Raw genomic sequence first — 22,600 nt, 5'->3', positions numbered from 1 at the left:
TGGCCAAGATAATTCATTAAGGGCCAGATTCTGCTACCCTTAGTACAAATAAGGTACTACTGAACATAAGGGCATCAAAATCTGACAATATGGGGCATGAAATACCTATCTTTTCTCTATCTGAATAAAGAGTGTGGCATATAATTTGCCTGGTTTATTGGAAAAAGTTAGGATGGTCTTTGAGTATTATATTTGACCAGGCCAGAGTGCCTGCACCCAGTTTAGCTGAATGAACAGACAGTGGAAGATAAGAGCATGTCACCCTGCCTCCACATGAAGTGTTAATGAAGTGACAGCTAGACGAGAAATAGTTTACTTTTTATTATTTAATTATCTTGAATGTAATATCAAATGGAGAGAGGGAAACAAGATAACGGTCACAACATATCTAGAGTAGAAAAAATGTAAAGAAAGAACCAATTCTTATCCTAGATCAGAATCTGGCCCCAACTCTTAATCATTATAATCTACTACTAAGTGTGCAGCTAAGTAGCTCCCAATCTCTGGGGGACAGCTGTGTCGTATCACCAAACTATATGTACCTCTTCATGACCACTACTTCCCAGTGCAGTTGTGCAGTGAAGGTTTGGCTGATTCTAACCCCACTTCTGCAGCTGCAGCTGCCACTCCTGGTATAGTTAACATGAAGAAATAGGAGTAAAGCTAGAATGGGATAATTTAATAACTGAGAAATAATGAGCACAAATTGAGTTGGACACCAAATTGCTCAAGATTGAGCTATTTGAACAACAACAATGAAACAGAAGCTAAATTGTATAGACAAAAGTGGAAATGAAACAACAAAAACTGGGACTCAGGACTAATGTCAGAGGCTGCCATGAGCATGACTATGAAAAAAAAGTAACAGAAAGAGTGAAGGAGAAAATGATTACTTTGATTTAATCTTTCAATAAATCCTTTAAAGATAAAAAAAATTAGGCCAAATTATGCAGCCTTTCTGCTAGCACTGGTGAAAAAATTTCTATCAAAAGTGTTTTTCAACAGATTTTTTTTTGACAAAATGATTCTTTTCCTGAAAAGTGTTTGCTTTTCATTGAAAAAGAAATCTAAAAACTGGAAAGTCCTCTCTCTCTGGCTGAAAACCAACAACATTTGCTTTGGCAGTACACCACCATAGTGCCTTGTAGTGGTAGTTCAGCCTCATCTCCCCCTTCTCTTCTATGGGTCAGGGTCACGTTCAGACTACAGTTCCCATGATGCTTCAGTGCTAGGGGACCCATGATGCCCCACAGCTTCTCAACAAGAAGGGAGATTGTGCTCATAGGCTAGTATGGCCAGAGAACACAGCTCATAGTGGAGAATGGGATCATGAGATACCTGAATTACAACTCCCAGGAAGCACTGCAGTGACATTTCTGAAATATTTTTTTCAGGTTTTTAAACCCCCCAAACATTTTGGTTTTCATATTTAGATTTTTTTTCCCCAACAAGTAGATTTTTTCTTATTTTTTTCCCATTTTTGCTGGATTTCTCTGCATATAAAAAAATTCCAGCCAGTTCTACTCACCGCATATGGAACTCCCACTGGAATTCATGTTTTATTTCCCTGAGAATGCTGTGGTTGCAGAATCAGGCCCCTTACATGGAACAGAAGCCAGATTAACTGATAAGTATTGGAATGTTTCATAAGAGTAACATTGGACTTGCCAACAGGTGTGCCTGAAGAATGAGAAAATGTTTGGATTCAAAAAGTATCCACACACTTTCCAACAAACCTCTTCACCGTCTTGCATTTCATAACTCTGTTTGTCTTTATTCCACACAAGCCTGTATAATCTTTAGGGCTTCTGGTTTTAGGGGTTGATTAATTTCATTTTTGAGGATTTTGAGTTTCATGTAGATGTCCAATAATCAGGGTTTTGTATATATTTTAATGAGCAATGTATACATTAAGTAAGCTCTTTGTAATGTTCCCTAGTGCACTTTAACATAGTACTGTTTCAAACAGTTCAAACTATATTAAAATGCACTGGGGAACTCTTAGCACACGTCAGTAGGGTTTACAGGGCCCAATTAATGCTCAGCACATTGGTGCACTTTAAAAATCACACACACACCATACTCCACATTACTGCTCTGTGTAGACATGTCCTTGGATATAAGTAACCATTTACAGTGTTTATGAGATAAACACCGATTTCATACAGTGGGGTTTTGGTTTTTTGTATCCCAGTATTTTATTGGTGTTTCTCAGTTAAAACTGAAAACCAGAAGCCCTATTAATCTTGTATATCAGAAACACTAAATTATGAAATTGAGGTTACAGAAAATGTTACTTTTGATAAAGAATCCCACATCACTAAGCTTCCTGAAAGGTTATCTGGTCTGTGTCATTCAATTTGGCATTTGCTCCATGTTGTAGCCCATATTTAGACCTCAATTTGTTCATATGTAGCTTTATAGGTGTGGCTAAAGATAGCAGGATTTGTGTGTGTGTGTGTGTAAAAAGAACCAGAAACTCAAACTGACCGTACAATGGGTGTAGCAACAAATAATGTATTTATTTTCATGGATTCAAAATGCCAGTGTAATTTATGAGCAGTTGAGTGAAATGGAGCCATAAGTGAGTTCAAATAGGTGGTCATCCCAACTGAGTAAAAATAAGCAACCTTCCCCCAAATTTAACCACTGGAGATGTCTGTCATGTTGAACTGTATATGTTAACTGTGCCGAAAGGGATGGAGCTACTTAATGTTCTTCAAGGTTTCTAAGGTTTGGAGGCACTGGTAAGCAATAGTGATGCAGGAATTTGGGTTGCTGGCTGTCTTGTACTGATCTGGGAGTTGTATTCTCTCTGCAGCACATGACAATAACATGTTGGGATGCCACAAGTATGTGGGTACCACTTGTGTAACCTTCAGCCTTTGTGGGAAAATAAAAGCTTTTGTTATTTGGGTTTGACTCATGACCAGATGGTATAAATAAATGTATACAATGCCAGCGTTGCTCAGCTGAGCTGATTGATTCTGTCTTACCGTCAGAGGTAGAAAGTGCTTAAATAACTGATTCGGCATGTAGAAAATATTTCTCCTTTCCTGTTGCAATGGTTTTATTTACAAGCAATGCCATTCTGTCGTCCAGCTTCTCAGTTTGAGGTATGCCTGAAGTATGCAAATATTTTTCAACTTCATAGTGGAGTTCATATGGTAGTTCATCTCCAGACCTGCCACGCACTTTTAATTCCTAGTAATGCTCAACACACAGTTGTCACTGTTTTTGCCCATACTCTTCTTTTACTAGCTACAGTTCATGCAATATGAAATTATGAACCACGTCTACATTAAATCAATGGTGCAACTCCAGGCTGGCCTTATTAAGACAGAATTTTTGCACAAAATTCCTTAAGCTCTTTGGGACAGGAACCCTCTTTTGTGATGTGCGTGGGCTTACAATGCCATGTGCTATGAACCTTGATCTCTGACTGGGGCTTCTAGGTGCTAACACAGTACAAACAAGAAGCCAAAACATACAGGATCTGTTCCAAATTTCTTGTCTCCTCTTTTTCTATCCTGTGGAATCCAGGGTTGTGGGTGCAGCAGTCAGGACTTCCATGTGTAGAGACACTGCTGCCTCACTAGCCTTGTCTGTTGGTGCATTAAATCCCCCATGATTGATCATAGTTCCATCTAGTGTCTGAGCTCTGTTAAAGCTGTGCAACAGTTCTGAAATTTTGTTTTACAGAATTTCAGCTGAAAATTTATGTAAGTCATTTCATACATCATCATCATACCCCCCTACCCTCAAGTTTTGCTCAATGTGAATTTTTGCCAGAATGGCTATTTGTGCTTTGAAACCACATGGGAAAAGTGGTCTACATGGTTTGGATGCAAAAATTAACACATTTGCAGTTTTTTCAAATGCATTATCTTAGCAATATTTTGTACAGACTTATAATCATTTTGTCCGTCCAAGCTGAGAACTATTTTAACTTCTTTTCTCCATCTGAGATGCATTCTGTCACTTTGGGTGCTATGAGTCCTCATAATCTTTAAAGGGATTCCAAGTCTATCTATAAACCATCTGCAGCGCTTATCAGTTATACTCCTGCAAAGAATGCCTCACTTTTCTTAACATGCCACCTCAAGGCCTCTAGCGAATCTTTTTTTGTCTTGTGGTCTTTATGAATGTGAGGGATGCTCCAGGCTCTACAAAGCTATTACTACAAAAAAAGAAAACTCTGGGACAAATTCTACTGAAACCAATGGTGTTACTCTGTATTTACACTATTGTAATTCAGAGCAAAATTTGGCCCCTTGACTTTATAACAAATGCACTGAACTCCCAGGTTCAAAGCTAACCTTGTCTCTTTTTTGTTTTCTCCTATGAGACCTTTTTAAGCTTTTCTCCCCAATCTTTACATGGGTTATGTGTATTCTTAAAAAACTCCCCCCCCACACACACACGTTTTAAGAATACAAAATGCATTTTAAGTAAAAAGTATTCATCCACTGTAAGTAAAGAGGAACAGATATAAAAGGAAGGGATAAAAGTAGTCACTGAAGTGGTACTGAGCCCATGTCCTACTCTATATGCTCTGTAACTAAAGCTTAATGTTCAGACTAGACTAGCGGATCTCAATTGCACGTATGCTTTGGATAATGGTTGTGTTGGAAAGCACTTATAAAATTAAAAACTATACCTGGTTATTGGGCTATTTAACTATGTTAGCTCAGTGTTATGCATTTGCCTCTGCCATAATCCCCCAGGGCTCTCTGTGCTCTCTGCTCCTGCCTGCACCATACATAACAATTGTGATTAGTACAGTGAAGACTTGACTTGACTACCTCCTGTTCCATTTTCCATGTTCTAACTCACCATTCAGCTTGGGAGGCTTCGATCATAGTCTTCCAGATCATACAAAACTAATTTGGAGCAGGCCAAGCTCTATTGTGCTTTACAGGCATGCCCATTTGAATGAGAGTCTAGCAGGTCAACGAAGTTGGAAGATTAAAAGTTTGTCAGAAAGGTAAGGATGGAGGGAAGTTGTGATAATGAGTAAGGCAGTTGCCAGTGATAGGCTCTTGGTCTGCAGTCAGATATTATTTAAAATATTTCAGCTTTCTGATCTAGTTTTTCCACACGCAAATTGCAGATTCTCCAATAGCAGAGCCATAAACTTAATTATAAGCACTGGCTGGTGCAGCCAAGGATTTAGTCTGTAAAGTAGACTGAAAGGTCTGCATCAAAACACACCATCACTTTTTTAACAATACTTTTGAAAATTAGATTTTTGGCCCTGCTTAAGTCCCCTTTACACTGCTCGAGCAACCCAGAGTGTGCCCAATGTGCCTTAATCAGGTAGCCAAGGATTCCCCCAGCTCACCACCACCACCCTTTTGACGCACAGGGCATTCCTGGGTGGGGAAGAGGCATGCTGGAGGCAGGAGGCAACAGACCCAGAGCATACTGCATTCCATCAATCCTGGGCAAGTTAAGAGTAACACTGTTGCTGGTCTCAGTTGTGTTTTGGGATAGTTTGACCTCCTATCTGCCTCCAGGATCAAGGGAGGAGTAAAAGTGGCTTAAAGCCACCTTTTCTTCCTCTCCCTCAGCTGCACTAAGCATGAGTTTGGTGCAGCTGAGGCCAGCCCAATGAATTTTCAGCACACAGTGATTTAGCAGAGGAATTTCTACCATTGTGGTACAGTGACAGAAGTCCCACTATTCAATGACCCTCAGAATTACTTTTCCTTCAGCTTGATGTCATATAAAACATCTAATGTAGGAAAAACTAGCTGATGCAAGTCTTGCTTAAAGTTTTGCTCTACACTCTCTGACGTCCTTCTCAGTGTCTGCTTGTTCAGTTACTGCAACTTTCAATTTCTAAACCTATCACACTGTAAATAATCACAGAGTCATAGAACTGTAAGAGACATCAATAGGTAGTCCAGTTCCATGCATTCATGGCAGGACTAGATTATAATTAGACCATTCCTGACAGGTGTTTGTCTAACCTGTTCTTAAAAACCTCCAACGACAGAGATTCTACAACCTTCCTAGGCAATTTGTTCCAGTGCTTAACGACCCTGACAGTTAGGAAGCTTTTCTTAATGTCCAACCTAACCGCCTTTGCTACAATTTAAGCTAATTGCTTCTTGTCCTACCCTCAGAGGTTAATGAGAACAATTTTCACCCTCTTCCATGTAACCACCTTTTATGCACTTATGCATAAGACTGTTATCATGTCTCCCCTCAGTCTTCTCTTCTCCAAATTAAAGAAACCTCACTTTTTCAACATTCAAGGCAATGTTGTCCAGACCTTTAATATTTTTTGTTGCTCTCCTCTGGACTTTCTCCAGTTTGTCTATATCTTTCCTGAAATGTGGTCCCCAGAACTGGACACAATTCTCCTGCTGAGGCCTTATCAGCATGGAGTAGAGGGGAAGAATTACTTCTTGTGTCTTGCTTATAACACTCCTGCTAATACAGCCCAGAATGAGGTTTGCTTTTCTTGCAACAGTATTACATTGTTGACTTATATTTGGCTTGTTATCCACTGACTCCGGATGTGATCCCTTTCTTCAGTACTCCTTCCTATTTCTGATAGTAATTTCCCATTTTGTATGGGGCAACTGATTGTTCCTTCCTAAGTGGAATACTTTGCATTTGTCCTTACTGAATTCAATCCTATTTACATCAGACTATTTCTCCAGTTTGTCTAAATCATTTTGAATTTTAATCCTATCCTCCAAAGGCTGGGAACAAGGGGTTTGGAGGATGGGAGGGGGATCAGAGTTGGAGCCCAGGAGGGGGGGCTCAGGGATGCAGGCTCCAGCCGGTGCTTATCTCAAGCAGTTCCCAGAAGCAGTGGCATGTCCTTCTCCGGCTCCTACATGGAGGTGCGGCCAAGAGGCTCTGCATGCAGCCCCATCTGCAGGCACCACTCTTGCAGCTCCCATTGGCTGGTGCTTGGGGCAGAGGCAGCATGCAGAGCGGAGCTCCCTGGCAGTCCCTACATTTAGGAGTCGGAGTGGGACCATGCTGCTGCTTCAGGGAGCCATGTGGAGTGGCCCCCGACCCTGCTCCCCACCTGGAGCGCCGGAGCGGGGCCATGCCATTGCTTTCAGGAGTTGCATGGAGCGTCCCCTAATCCTGCTCCCTGGCTGGAGCAGAACAAGCCCCAGACCCCGCTTCCCAGTGGGAGCTCAAGGGCCGGATTAAAACAGCTGGTGGGCCACATCTAGCCCACAGGCCATAGTTTGCCTACCCCTGGTCTAATGGTTTCATGACAATGCTATGTCTATTATACATTCTGTCAAAACTACTTTAAAATTATATGCACAAAATAATAGTTTAAAAGTCTGTAGCCTTAACTATGGTAATTTTATCAACATTTCCAATCAGAAATATTAGCATGAGTGTGAAGAGCTTTTGTGACTGGTATTGACTTCATTGTGAATTGCAGGTTCTTAGCACCTCTCAGGATCAACCCTGTGTATCTTGTATTGTATTTAGCACCTCCAGGCTGTACAAACACACATGATGGCTTCTGCCTCATATCTAAAGAATTGTAGTTTGTGTAGCACTCAGATGATACAGCAAGAAGCACCAAAGTAATTCCTTGTATGTACAACAGGTTCTGCTCTGGGTTCATTGCTTATTGCAGCAGCTTATTGCCTGTGCAAATATTCAACTTCTGCTTCCTCAGAGAAACTTGCTTGTTGAATCTCATTTATATGTAATGAGTTTATATCCCAGAAATGGATTTGGCATATTTCACTGTCAACTCACTTGCATATGTTTTCATCTTCTTGAGCACTTCATATAGCTTATATAACTAAATGTAGTAGTCTTATTCTCTCTGAACTTACTGTGCATTTTGCTTCTTTAAAAAGTCTGATTAGTGTGGCAAGCACATAGGTTTAGGTATGACTGTTAATACTTTTCCTTATTATTTTTACTAAGCTTCCAATTACATTCAAGGAACAACATGCAGTTCTTCCTACAGCTAATATAACACTGGTACATTGGAAAGCTAGCTAAACAATGGCTGCGGTGTTAAAGGCACTGCCTTTTGTTTCAAAGGTTGAGAGTTTTATTCTCATTCAAATTGCTATTAACTTTTTTCATAGATTAACGTTTACCACTTTTCTAAAGGATAAAGATTTCTCACTAAGATATTTCACGTGTTAAAAAAGTCAGGGTTTAAACCAGTCACTCATGGAAAGGGACAGATCCTTAGGGGGTGTAAATTGGTATAGATACACTTCAATTTCTAGATCAATGGAACTACATTGATTTACACCACTTGAGGATCTGTTTCAAAATATCTCTAAAACAGCCACTTTGTTTGTATGGCTGACTGGTTTTATTTAGTCTTTTCTGCTCAGATGAGAAATGTTTTGGACTAGATTATGTGATTAATCCAGTGGAAATTTACTCTTGTAACTCATGACTTGTTTTTCAGCAGTTTGATTTAGATTAAGGGAGTGGAGAGATTATGTTTACTGATGGAGGAGGAAAAAAACTAACAGCAGTCATAAACTCCACACTTTGACATTGCTGATGCACAGGAATGCCTGCATACCATCCTGTCAGCATTGCACCATGTTTTCATACTTCTCATCTCTCACAGTTTACCTGAGAGATTCAAGATTCCTCCAATTCCCAATGTGCCTAACTCTTGTAATCTGAGGCAAAAATCAACCAGTCCTTATTAATTTCAATGGACAGTTTTAGCCTCCCCAATTTGTAGCTTTAGGATGCAAAAGATCATTTTTCACTGTTTGGAGCTGAGGAACGTACTCTTCGTAACTAGATATTATCATCTAATTAGAAAGATGTGTTTCTGGCTTAAAATCTATGACATGCAAGAAACAGATCAGCCTTCCTTTCTCATGTTCCCCAAACCAGATTCCTGTATGCTCCTGTGGCTCCCTCCTCTTTACAGGAAGACAGCAAGGGAAGGGGTGGTACGGCATTTAAAAGAATTTAGTGCATTTACAGTAATTCCTCACTTACCGTTGTAGTTATGTTCCTGAAAAATGCGACGTTAAGCAAAATGATGTTAAGCGAACCAATTTCCCCATAAGAATTAATGTAAATGTGGGGGTTAGGTTCCAGGGAATTTTTTTTCACCAGACAAAAGACTATATATATATATACACACACACATACATACACACACACACTATAAGTTTTAAACAAACAATTTAATACTGGTACACCGTGATGATGATTGTGAAGCTTGGTTGAGGTGGAGGAGTCAGAGGGTGGGATATTTCCCAGGGAATGCCTTACTGCTAAATGAACTAGCAATTGACTGAGCCCTCAAGGGTTAACTCTCACAACAGTCTACAAGGCAGCAGGAAAGGAGGGAGAGCAGACAGAGACACACACCCTGTGTGAGAGAGAAAAAATGCACATTTCCTCTTTAAGTAGCTGACCTCAGGCTTAAGGACACTGCCTTGTTAATTAAATCAGCTTGCTGAGACCTGAGACCCACAGCTAGAAGCTCCCTCCCTCCCCCCCTCCCTCCATGCGTCCCCCAGCTCTATGGAAGATGGGGTAAGTGGGGTGCAGGAGCAGGGGAGGAGGGGGAGACACCCTGACATTAGCCCCCATCTTCTCCCCTCCCCCCGTATAGCAAGCAGGAGTCTCTGGGAGCAGCTCCAAGGCAGAGGGCAGGAGCAGCACATGGCAGCAGGGGGAGGGACAGCTGCTGCACAGGGGACTTAGGGGAGTGGGGAGCTGATAGGGGGGCTGCTGGTCCACCCTGGTTCCTACCACCCACCTGCTAGCTGCAACGGGCTGCTCATCCTGCAAGCAGTGGACAAAATAGGCGACTGCCAAAGGACGTTAGAAGGGAGCATTTCACAACTTTAAACGAGCCTGTTCCCTAATTGATCAGCAACTTAACATCGAAACAACACTAACCGGGATGACTTTAAGTGAGGCGTTCCTGTATTAGGGTATCAGCCTTGACCACTTGGTGTTCTCCTTTCCTCTCTAGGTCATACATACTGCCAAGTTGGGGAGGCAGTCTGCTTTTGATTCACACCCAGACCAAGATCAGCAGCCTCCCCTTCTCCCTGCAAACTAGCCCCTGTTGTCCTCTCTTTGGCTCCCGTATGTGTCCACTCTATCTGTGGCCGTTTGCTTCAAGGGCATACAGAGTTCTCAATCCTGCCCAGCTCATAATGTGAACAGACATCTAATAATCCTACCTCCAAGCTAAATAATCCTACCTCCTAGATAAATCAATGAACAATTTTCCTAAATAAATCATAATTACAGCCCTCTCTCATGTCATATCAGAAAGTAACTCAACATTTTTTAATCAATTATGCCTGTGCTTACTTATTACAAATACATTGCATAAGCCACTTCTTTTTCATTGTAGCCGACAACTACAGTGCCGTAATATTGATACTGCAAATCATTAAGAAATATTTTGAGGACCTCTGCCTTATAGTGTGGACCACCTCATATCTCATTGCATAGTATCCCTAGCACAGCAATTGCTAACAAGGGAAAGTGTGTGATGCAGTTTTAGCTGTCTTTTAATGAGATGTAGCAGGTGGAAATAAGGAGAAGAGAGGTAGCCGCTCACCACAGACCACCAGTGTTCCACAGACCGCAGTCCAAGAACTGCTGTCATGAGGGATTAGCTCTACAATGTTGAATTAGGTTCCCAGCATTCAATACTCCTGGCTCCACACATTCAAAAATCATGAGTCAGACTCCCAAAATCATATGATTGGTTTAAAAATAATGAGATTTAAAAGTAATCCTTTTTTTTTTCAATTGCCTGCTGGTTATGAGCCTTTAGGGTTCACATTCTAAAGCTTTTCTCTGCAACCATGAGGGCTAGAAACTTACAGTTAAAAAAAAAAAAAAAGCAGACATCTCCAGTAATCACATGCCTATGGAACTGAGGCTTTTAGAAAATACCACATATTGCAAGAGGTGAGATTAAATTGTGATAGTGGGGAATGCTGCTAACAGCCAAGGACCTCATCCGGTAGAAAGGGAACTTGCACAGCTGCTGACAGCACAAATGCTAGTGGCCTCCCTGGCTATGCAGGCTAGTGTGCAGGAGACTGTGTCAGCACCCTGACAAGGTGGTGAGGTGAATGAGGTATGCCATCTGATACTTGCTGGGGAGCAATTTTAAAGGGCTCCCACAGGCAAAGATGCCTCCCTGACCAAGGGTGTTGGGGCCCATCAGCAAAGTAAGAGAGATTCCATCAGGCTGAAGGACTCCCACCAAAAATTTGTATGGAAAAGATAGAGCCCTCTGCCAATACCTGCCTCTCTTGAGAGATTTTGGGTGAGAGACACCTGACAACATGGTTTTATATACAGAGTGGCTTGTCCTGAATAGGAAATGTGGTCCTTTACAGGGTGAGCTGCCATATACCTATCTCATAGACCTGAAAGGTCATTGAGTCCAGCCCCCTGCCTTCACTAGCAGCCCAGGTACTGTTTTTGCCCCAGATTCCCTAAGTGGTCCCCTCAAGGATTGAGCTCACAACCCTGGATTTAGTAGGCCAATGTGCAAACCATTGAGCTATCCCTCTCCTCATACTTCTTTAGCTGAGTGCCCTCATTAGGTCAAGCGGTAAAGCAAACAGCGATGATGTTTATCTCATTTACAACCATGAAGTCCTGTACTTCCACAGACCCTCCTAGGTCATACAAGTCTTTATCTCTCTCCTACTCATGGAGTGATGCCAGGGAGTTATTACAATTTGACTGAATGGCACATCTCCAAAAGGGGAAGAAGGATTGGCTCAGTATAAGGAGTAGCGGAGCATGGGGCAGAAAAAGGAGCATTTACTAATCTTGAGCTCCTCTACAATTCTCTTGCACCCAGGATTATTTAGTGCTTTCTCTACAGTAATGTGACCAGAAGCCGTACTAGGCTGGTCAACTGGGAAGCCAGAACCAGAACCTTTCACAGCTTGTTTGGCTCAGAAAACTGCAGCTTCACTGTGCTGGATGGAAACTGTAGATATTAAATATTTTTGTAATAAGACCAAATTTCTAACATCTAATTTAGTTCTCTAGTACTTTAAGTTGAAGTCACATGCTGTTTTCCAGGCAGCATTTAATGAAGACTGATTTGGTAAAGAAACTATTTATTTGCTTAAAAGTTTTACATCCCCTAGCTCCCTAAAGGATCAAATGGAATTGAATGTTAGGTTTATAATTAATGTGGGGTTTTGTTTTGTTTAAATTTTTGACATAAAAGAACATTTCCATAAATCATGTCTATGATTGAAAAAATATGGTCAGAACAGATTCTACTGCTTCATTTTGCATCTGTTTCACACATATAAATGTATCAGGTTTATGTAAATCATACTGATAACAATGAAAAATAAGGGAAGAAAATGATAAAAAATAGCCTATGTTGTATCAGTAACACAACTTTTATAATAATACTCCATGAGACCAATCTCGTTACTTTTCTTGCCAGGTTTAGTTACTTTTTAATAACTTATCTTTAACAGAATTAAGTTCTTATTCCAACTCTGGAAAAAAACTGGCAAAAGCAATGTGTTTTTAGATTTTTGTAATGACAGTTTCAAAGGTAATGACCCCAAATGGTCTCATCCCAAAGCTTAATTCTATATCCACTTGCCAAATGAGGTCAGATTAATAGCTTTGATTTCATGGGCCAGATTCTCAACTGGCATAAACTGGTATAGCTCTATTGATGTCAGTGCAGCTACATCAATTTACACCAGCTCAAGAACTGGCCCAGGTTTCTACCAAATAGCAGCAGCAAAGGAAATAGGGTTGCCAACACAACCACTTATCACATGCAATGTCCTGCTCTTTATATTATTCCAGCAAAATAACATGGCTTCTGAATAAATAATTCTGCCAACAATCTGTTACTAATAAAAAAGAAAACTAATAAATTTCTGTCTGATATTTGTAATTAAAATATACTTTTTGACTCTACTTGACTTCTTTTACCACAGGACAGCAATTTGGCATGAGCTATTGAAGGGAAGAAGAATACACAGCAAAAATAAATTAAGCATTTAGCCTATCAACATTTTGGTGGGAAAATCATATGTAGTAAATTATTCAAACTGTGGTAATGATGTTTGTTACTTTCGTTTTTTTCTTAGTCGTTTGGTTTTTTGTAAAAAAATACAAAGGATGGCCATTCCTTTTTAAAGAAAAACTTGTAAACAATTTTTTAAAATTTTTTCTCATGACCTAGTTTCATTTATTCTGGAATCTAGCATGTTTACTTAGGAGTTAAATATTTACCTGTTGTTCCCTGTGTCTAGAAACATTACTCAGTTCTTATTTGATACTACATATTGTAGCAGCAGGATGGGTACCCTGGACATTTTTTGTGTGTGAAACCTGTTTATGGCTTAACTTCACTGTGTGTCATGCAAACAGTGCTTTTATTTTTATGAGATTTCATTTACATATTAATGATAGAAAATAACATTCTAAGTTAATGAGGTAGCAAATAAAACTATAACTTCCAAACTTATCAAAGTTGTATCATGCCTCTAAGCATTTAAGTTTAAGGGAGGCACTGACTACTCTTACCTACAGCTTCTTACAGCCTCCTCTTACTAGTTATTTTCTTCTGCTACACGGCTCGGCTTGACCTCCTCATTGTGCCAATTATATCAGCTTAAACCCACTTCCTGATGTGACAGCCCTTTGGACACTTTCTTGCAAACTCTAGCAGGTACAGGGCTTATTACCATATACAGTCCAATTGAATAGAGTCAGAACACCAAGCACTCCACCCGTGAGTTATGTGTGTACAGGGTTGTATCCTTCCACATCACACTGCAGCTGTCCTGTAGTGGCCAACCCAGTTCACTGGTGGAGAAGTATTGGACAGCAGATTCTGCTCCCTCTTCCAAGCTGAGAATGGTGAAAAGCAGAGTTAGGGTGATAAACGTTTTTAAACCTATTGTTCTGTTATCATTTGGGTATTTTTGTTTCTTGATCATTCATTTATGTATTGCTCTATCTTTGACTGGCATTTGTCAAAGTTTACACAAATAGTCCTGATCCCTGCCTCAAAGAATTTGCAACCTAAAGGCCACATTGAGGCTAGCCATTTTGTGGGTAAACTCGAAGGTGTTCCCACTTGCCCTGTACAGTCCATGTAAGAATCAACCAAAATTGCAGTCCCTGAATTCAGCGATGCATATGGACTGTTCCCTCTCTGGCTCTCTGAGGCTGCGATCCACCCCAAAGCAGGCTTGGCTAGGGTAGGGCCATGGCTCCCCCCCTACATACCCCCGGTGCTACGCCAGAAAATGAGACCGGCCCAGAAGATGTATGCTATGCCACCCTCCCCTTGTGTGCCAGGGAGCTTGCTGAGCCTCTCCTCCCACAGCAGTGATATAGCTCTGCCCCACTCCTTACCCTGGGCACTGTGCAGTCTGCACAATCCAGTCCCAAGTCCAACACACACAACATAAAACCAGGCAAAGGAAAGGGTTTTTAAAAAAAAAACAATAAAAATGACACAGTATAAACTCGAGGGCAGAGCTGACAATTAACTAGACTTGTGACATCTGGCCTAACGATGCAACATGCAGATTTCATGTGCACGGAGACCAGGCATATGACCGGAGAGTCCCAGGTGCAGCATCCTTACTCCAATCTCTCATAGCTTCACAAAGCAATGCTGCTTTCTTGCTTTTGGTTTTGCAAGGAAAAATTGCCACCAGCTAATGGGTGGATTTGAAGTGACAGAGGAAGTAACTTGGCAGCTTTGAATAAGGAATCAAGCAGCAGACCACATTTCGGTGTCACTTATTACAAAATGTTGACCACTGGCTGGAGAAATGAGTTTAGATGTACTGCTCACATGGCCCGCTCTTGAACACTTTACCAATGTGTATACAACATTTCCTTGACTGAATAAAGGTTGAAGGATTGGGCCATAGCCTACATAGTGAACTTTAAAATGAAATATTTCTGCTGTTGCTTTTATATTCCAACCTCATGCATTAGCCAGCCTACATCATTGCCAAATTAAGGCTCTGGCTTAAAAATGCCAAGCAAAAAAATCTTCTTCCACTCCGCTATCTCAAAATGTTCATGATATATTACTCACAAACTAAAAATTATACTTTTGCCAAAAATGCTTTATTAGGGAGAGGCCTGCTTAGACTGCTTACTTTCCAAATGTTTCTGCAAATTACAAATTCTCCTTAACTGTGAAAGCATGCCCAACACACCCTCCTAATACCTGTATTGTGTCATGGCACCATGCAAGACTGGAATCTGATATGAAAGGATTCATTGTGCTGCCAAAAGCCCAGCCATAGGACTGCGTGGTCCATACCAGTACATGGGGGCAAAAGAACTACCAGTAGTTCCTTAGGCAAAACATAGACAGGCAATGCCCTCAAGTGCCTCCTGGATTCTCAAACTTGGAGTGACTTCTGCGTTATTGTTTGGTCAGTGGAGGCATGCATCACTGTACATCTTACCCCCATTAACAAATGTATTCTCAGAACAGCCCTGGAAAGTGTAATTAGCCCCTGCCGATAGATGAGGACACTAAGGCATAAAGAGATTAAATGTCTTGCATAAGGTCACACAGGAAGTCAGGCGCCAAGGCAGAAAGAGACCGCAGCTATCCTGATGCCCAGTCTAACACTCTAATCACAAGCACATACTTCCTCTTTTCTCGCTGAAAATGACCAACAGGGAAACTAGTGCAACAGTTCTGGGAACTAAAGATGGGCCCATCCCAAAGTTTCATTCTGGAGGTTTTGATGCCAAATTTGGCGCTGTCAGGAAGCCAGGATTTTGGTTTGGCCCGTTATGGAAATGGTCAGCCATGACAGCTCAGATCCAGAGTGAAAACTTGCCCTGCCTGGGTGGGTTTCTGGTTTGAGTACAATGCCTCTGAAAACCTGCTGAATGAGAAAGGCCAGCTATAACATTGTTCAAGCCAGAGTAATCATTAACAACTAAAACAACAGCAACTGCTTTGCATTTCTATAGCACCTTTGAACAGGTGATGTCAAAACACTTTCAAAACCTAAAAGACTTTAGACTAACACAACTCCTATAAACTAGGTAAGTATTAACCCATTTCACATTGTACTTTTAAAAGTACATGGCAAGAACAGAGGCGGGCAAGCAGGAGGCAACCACTGAACTGGGACACGTTATTGACATAACTTTTCCCCCAAGGCAAACTAGAAAATCCCTGAGGATTACAGGTAAACTCAGATGTGTGACCAAACAGATTTTTGGGCACATGTGCAATGGAAAAAAAATGCACTGGCTGTAAACACAATTTGGCTGGCATTGCCTAAGCAAGGGTTAGTTCAGCCCTGGCTTCAAAGAAACCTTAAAAGGGGGACTGAGGGGCTCGGTCAAGTGTTTACAACTTTGTATCCTCTAAGGAGAAGGGTTTTTGTTTGCTTTTTTAAGGGCAATGAGGACAATGGCAGAAATCACTGAACCCCACAGATACTATGACATTCCAGGAAGGAAATCCTTATCATGGCCGTTCTACACAAGGAAATTTACTAGCATAACAATAGTGGTATAATTCTACTGCTACCGTTACACCAGTATAACTCCTCATGTGGCTACTCTCTTCCAGACTGAGTGTCTTTTTTTGCTTTGAAAACAGATTAATATAAACAAAACACCACCACCACCAAAAGGTACTCTGCTACGACATTAAGAATATCCACGAGGGGCATTATGCCGATGTAACTATAGCAGTATAAATATACCAGTATAATTGTTCTGGTACAGTTCCATATGTAGCCAAGCCCCCAGTAGCATGCATTTAGAGGAGACTATCTGGAAGTCTCTCTTTTGCTACCATTGCTTTCCTACTACCTGCTTCCCACTAGCATCACAATGCCTTCTGAGGCCAGGTCTCCACTTAAAACTCTTGCTAGTAGAGTAATGCTGGTTAGCAGTGTGATCTTTTTATACCATCAAAAGCTCCAGTGTACATGCATTTGTACCACCAACAAACTAGCAATTGCTCCCTTTTAGAATTTCCCATAAAATGACTGTCCATAGCTCTGCCTATAATACCATACGACATCAGTATAAAAAAAAATCATTCAAAATGTTGCAGAGAATCAACATTCCATGCCAGCATTATTACTTGTCTTTGCTGGGTTCTTTTCTTTTTTAAAATTAGAGGGTCCTAACAAAAAAAGAAGGCTCTGTGCATCAGAAAAATGCTGAAAATGTGCCTTTTGCTAAAATTGGCAAATTAAAACATGTTATTTCTTTAGCTGGGGCTCAAAGCAGCTGTTCGGCTTAGCTTCCACCAGGGTGTCGCAATAGGGATAAGGAAGGCGGCCATCCAGCAATGTAGTTTCTTGTATATAAAGTTAGGATTTTTTTTCTTTCTTTTGCACAAAAATCTTGGTCCACATCATAAAAATAATATGTTAAGTAGCTAGTCATCTAGGGACTAAGAAATGGCAGCATTGAAGCTAATCAAAATAAAGTCACTTTGGAAGATATTTTTGAGGCAATCTGTTCTGGCCATTAACAGTACTTGAATCCCTTTTATCATATTTAAGCAATTTACATTGCTCCACTATAAGTATAAATGATGTCCCTCAACCGTTTTCAATGCAACTCAGTCTTTCTCCATTTCAGGTTTGTGAGGTGTGTGTGTGTGTGTTATTTTATTTTTACTCATAAAAATCACTTGTATCCTCCTCAGGCTTATTAATGACACTTCTGAGGAAAGTGATGTGCTTGACATTTCCTGCACACCACAGGAGTCTTCAGTCACTTTGCAACTGATTGTACAACATTAAAGGTAAGATTACAATTTACTAAGCACTAAGGTACAGACCCGCTAATTCTTGCCAAAGCCTGTCAGTTAGTTGTTCACTTCCCAAATGGTTAAGTGATTTCCCTTTGGAACTGATCGGTACTGTAAGTACTCTTCTGTTAAAAATACAGACTGGCTCTGCCATTAACATTTTGCTGCTTTACCTGCTAGTGATAAAAGGATGAAATTACCCAGTTCCCCTGTTGGCTGCTCTAGCAAAAGGGGTTTCTATACCACTTCTGTGGGAAGGAGGGACATTAGATAGACTATGCCATAAGCTTATTAGGTAATTTGGCATTCTCATTCACCCTTTTTTCATCATCATCCTTTACCAATGACCACATACCAGTGTACTTTTTTTTTTAATTCCAGAAAAAATGATTTCAGTGTCTGTCTAAAAAGTTTTAGAAAAACCATTCTAATGTATTTTTTACATTGTACAATCATGCTCCCCACGGGCAAGAATCTGACACCTTTAATTACACTTGCATAGTGTCTTACTCCAGAAGTAGGTCCATTCCAATCAATAGGATTACACACAGAGTAAGGTACAATGTGAGTAAGGGGTCAGCATTTGCCGCTAAATGATTTGGCGTAATTATTTTACCATACATTGCATTATTTGTCATTATTGTCTCTTCCAGAGTGTTGTCTAATATGTCTGAGACAAAGTCATTGATTCATGTTCCCTCTTGCCAACCTCCTGGCCACGTCTCCTAGAAAGACCTTGGTCTAAATTGCACATGAGCTCTGGAAATGCGGGGGGGAAAAGGCTTCTGGGGCTTCTTGTACACAGTCATTAAAAGGAGAATCTTCTTTATTATACATTATATAATTCATTTTTCACAGGTTAGTAGATTTAGGCGGGTTTGTGTTACCCTTAAAGAAAGTGCTGACAAGCTACCAGAAGTGTAACCAGCTAGGTTGCACAAGAGGAAAACAGGGAAAGCAGTGCCAATGACTGTTTGTTAGAAGACTGCTGATATCTCTTAAAATAACAAGTTCCTGGTGCAGTTTAAACCAGTTTATCTCCTCAGTCAATCTTTATTTATCTAAGAATGCAAGGAATATTACAAATGAGACAACCAGTTTGGGTTATTCACCTTCACCCTCATCTCTTGCACTTTTATAAATGTATTAATTTACTCATTTCAAATTGTTAGAGCCACTACAGGTATGGCGACATTGCAGTAAAAGACCTTCAGCAAGCCCATGTCAGCTGATGTGGGCTTGCAGGGCTGTAAAACTGCAACACAGATATCGGGGGTCAGGCTGCCTCAGCTCTGGGACCCTGCAAGGGGGAATGGTCCCAGAGCCCACACTCCAGCCTGAGCCCGGACAAATACACTGCAGTTTTACAATCCTGCAGCTGAAGCCCCTGCATGGCCAAGTCAACTGACATGGGCCAGCCACAGGTGTTTTACTGCAGTGTAGATATACCCTAAATATCCTCACTCAGGACCTTTTCCTCTGAGGTGCTGAGTCACTGGGAGAAGAAGGTAATCAGCACCCTACCAAAGGCACTCAGCATCCTGCGGGATCAGGCCAAAACTCAAATACTTTGTTGTCAGTATTAGTATCCTGGCAATGCCTAAGAGTTGCAGTCATGGACCAGGACCCTGTTGTGCTAGGTACTGTACAAACCCGAAACAAAAAGATGATCCTTGCCCCAGGACCTGGGCGTATGAAACAGAGGGTACAATTTGCCCGTTCATGTGTTTATTTATTACAGATGTATTGGATTTTATCACTTGAAGCAGCTTACATTTCTTGACCTGCAAAGTATATAGCCAAAAAGCTCAAATGTTGATATTGAATCCTACGTCAGGGTAGCCTCATAGGTAAGCTCTGTAAGAAATAAATGAACCTTTCAGACAGTCCTAAAATAGTGGAACTCTATCCAAATCTACTGTATGTGGAAAACAAATGAAATGTTTTCTAGGTCCCAGGGTTAGTACTCAGTAGAATTTGTAGGATTCAGGCAAACAAGGGAAAAAATAGAAACCCAAAGCCTTAAAATTATAGCAGCGTTATACCTGAATTACCTAATGTAATGATATGTATGTTTTACTCTGTTTCTCAATTCAACATGTTATTAATACAAGATAAAGGCATATCCATTCTTCAACTCTATTTCTACTTCCTTTTAAAACTGTGCAGGCTTTATGTGTTCCTGCATGCAAAATTACCCACGCACAGTGCCTATAATGAGCATGAGAAGAAAGATCATACACACATTTTTTTAAAATTCTCATTACTTTTAAGCCAATCTCTTGATGTTTTTTGGTGAAGGGAGGAGGAAGAGGCAGGGAAAATTCACAGTTTTGGAATTCTTAGAGCTGTAATATTGATATTATATGAGCAGCATATGAACAATGTTTAATCCAATCTAACCCTAAAAAACAGCAGTAGTTGTTTTATGCCCCCTGAATCCAGCCATATCAATATTAGTGTAATTAAAAAGGAAGCGGTCAACTTTCAGACTGAAAATGTTCTTCTGCTGTCTGCGTCTGGGGCCTAAATTGGAATTTTCTCACCATATGGATTCCTCATTTAAAAAAATAAAAAACCTAAAGCATTGTAACAAATCTTACAGATTTTATTGGAATAAGTAACAGAGCTCCCCCTAATGGTTTTCTGTAGTTACAGCAGCACACAAGATAGTTATACACTGTCCCTCTGACTTTTTGTTAATAAAGTTACATCAAGACTGTCTCTATCTGGGTGCACACAAGTGCCTCTGTGCATATAGCTGCACACACACACACCTCACAAAAGCTACAACCCAAGAAACCCTAGAAGTTGACCTCATAGCCTTTTGGGAAAAATCCTATAGAATTTAGTGAGGCAGTAACCAATGATGAGGCATAAAAGAATAAATAAATCTAAAAACCTAGATAATTTAAAAGTTACTTCTTTACTTTCCATAGGACCCTTTACTTTTTGAACCACCCTATAAAACTCTATTCAAGTGATACAATTCTGTATTAAATTCGGCAGAATGATTTTTTAAAAAGGGTAAACAAAATTTATTCTTCTTTATTAAAATCTACAGGACTTTTCCAAAAGAAGAATGAAGGACTTGGTGCAGCCCATCTTGAATAGCTAAAGGATTTGGCAGCAAAAAAAAAAGTTTTTATAAGTGAAATAAACAAACAATAAAAGAAAGAGACCACATTAGCCTCTTGACAGGGTTTTATATGACTTTTTCCCTGCTTGTGGGTACTGCTTAGTTATTCCCTGTAGAAAGAGGGATTGGGACTGGTTGCATGATGCATTTTAAGGTTTTAAAGTATAAATTCCAGGGTCAAGCTGGTTTGGGCTTGCTTAATTGTTTTCTCAACCTCGTATCTTACCAAGGGAGAGGCTGCTGCTCTCCTGGGGATATTTCTAGCACTGCCATTGTTGATAAGTGTGATGAAGTGAATACAGGATGCACGGAGAGATGACAAAGAAAAAGTAAAACAATGTTAAAGACTTGGCGATGTAGAACAATAGTTCACTTGCCTCTCCTCTAGAAATTGGCCAAAGACAGAACCGTTTCACAGAACCTCTCCCTGCCCCACCCCTGATCTGTGGGAGTTCAGATGAAATGGGACCCAGATCCAAACCACTCCTGGTTTTGGTTTGGAAAAACAAAACTATGATCAAGTAGTTTTTTACAAAACCAAAACCATCCCAATTTTGCCCACCACAGCTCTTGATTCCATAGATCTATGTTCAAATAGGCTTAGGTCACAAATGAAAGTGTGTTTAGTGGTCTCATCCTGGTCCACATTTGTACACATCACAAAACCACCCTAGAGCCTGGTACATTTTAGCAAAACTGACAGCCTCTCATCTCAGTGGAAGTGCAGTAATGAAATGGAAGGGGTACTACCAGTCAAAGTTGAGGTACATTGACTCTGTGAAAAAGTCAGTGCTGTTAGTCCATCTCTAATATAAGTACAAAATTTACTCATATGTTTTAAAATTGAACAGGAATACTCATACATAATGCTGAAAGAAGAATGAAGCAAGGAACATCTTTCCAGCAAAAATTAAAAAGGAAAAAAATCATCAAGGCAAATCTTAACTTTGCACTGTGGTATTTATGTGTATTTTTGTATGTTATAAAAAATATGAGCACACAGCATGTTGGTTTAAGGGGGAAAAAAAGAAAAAAAGAACCAGAACTACTGAGAAAAGTAAAACACACCCTTGGCGAAGTATCCTAGTCTTTCTCCCCAGAGAGAGAAAGCATTCTATGGTAGTCAGACAAAGAGGAAAGAGAGGATTCATTATTATTGTTGTTGCTGAATTATATTCTGCATATAAAATATGAGGACAGGCAGAGGTCATTGATTTGAACTGTCTGATGCACTTAATTACTAGCACACCCGGTAAATAATTCAGTCTAGCTCTCTCTGCAGTACCTGACCATAAAAGAGTTTGCCAGTTATCTGGTCTTTATTAAGAACGTAATATATATATATATATATATGAAGGAGCTGGATTAAGACCAGATTTTTTACCATGCCAACTATCTATCTATGTATACACATACACTATTTTTTACTATATATATAGTTGGCATGGTAAAAAAAATCTGGTCTTAATCCAGGTCTTTCTTTCTAAGTATCATCTTAGTCACACAGCTCAAAAAAAACAGTTAATATGGGTTCCATTCCTTAGCTCTTGCTCTGCAGGTGTACGGGTTGAATCTCTTTTAGGTCACTGTATGTTGCAGTAGTGGGTGGCACTAACATTGGCTTATTTGATCCTAAGTAACCATCTTATTTTAGCAAGAAAAGCTGCCCA

General features: G+C 40.3%; 1 long non-coding RNA gene across 2 annotated transcripts in view; it reads left to right on the top strand.

Annotated features, from left to right (window-relative positions):
* Positions 1-20,973, top strand: part of LOC123375066 — a 61,881-nt gene extending 40,908 nt beyond the window's left edge. The window contains exons 5-7 of one of the 2 annotated variants that reach the window (XR_006581304.1): positions 17,687-17,785; positions 19,533-19,641; positions 20,856-20,973. This is a non-coding gene — a long non-coding RNA (uncharacterized LOC123375066). The remainder of the gene's footprint in view (positions 1-17,686; positions 17,786-19,532; positions 19,642-20,855) is intronic. The other variant, XR_006581305.1, reaches the window with a different exon arrangement.
* Positions 20,974-22,600: the final 1,627 nt, after the last annotated feature.

Source organism: Mauremys mutica, chromosome 7, assembly GCF_020497125.1.
Source record: "Mauremys mutica isolate MM-2020 ecotype Southern chromosome 7, ASM2049712v1, whole genome shotgun sequence".
Classification (NCBI taxonomy): domain Eukaryota; kingdom Metazoa; phylum Chordata; order Testudines; family Geoemydidae; genus Mauremys; species Mauremys mutica.
The sequence above is the reverse complement of the archived record's forward strand: the minus strand, read 5'-3'. Positions and strand labels throughout refer to the sequence as shown.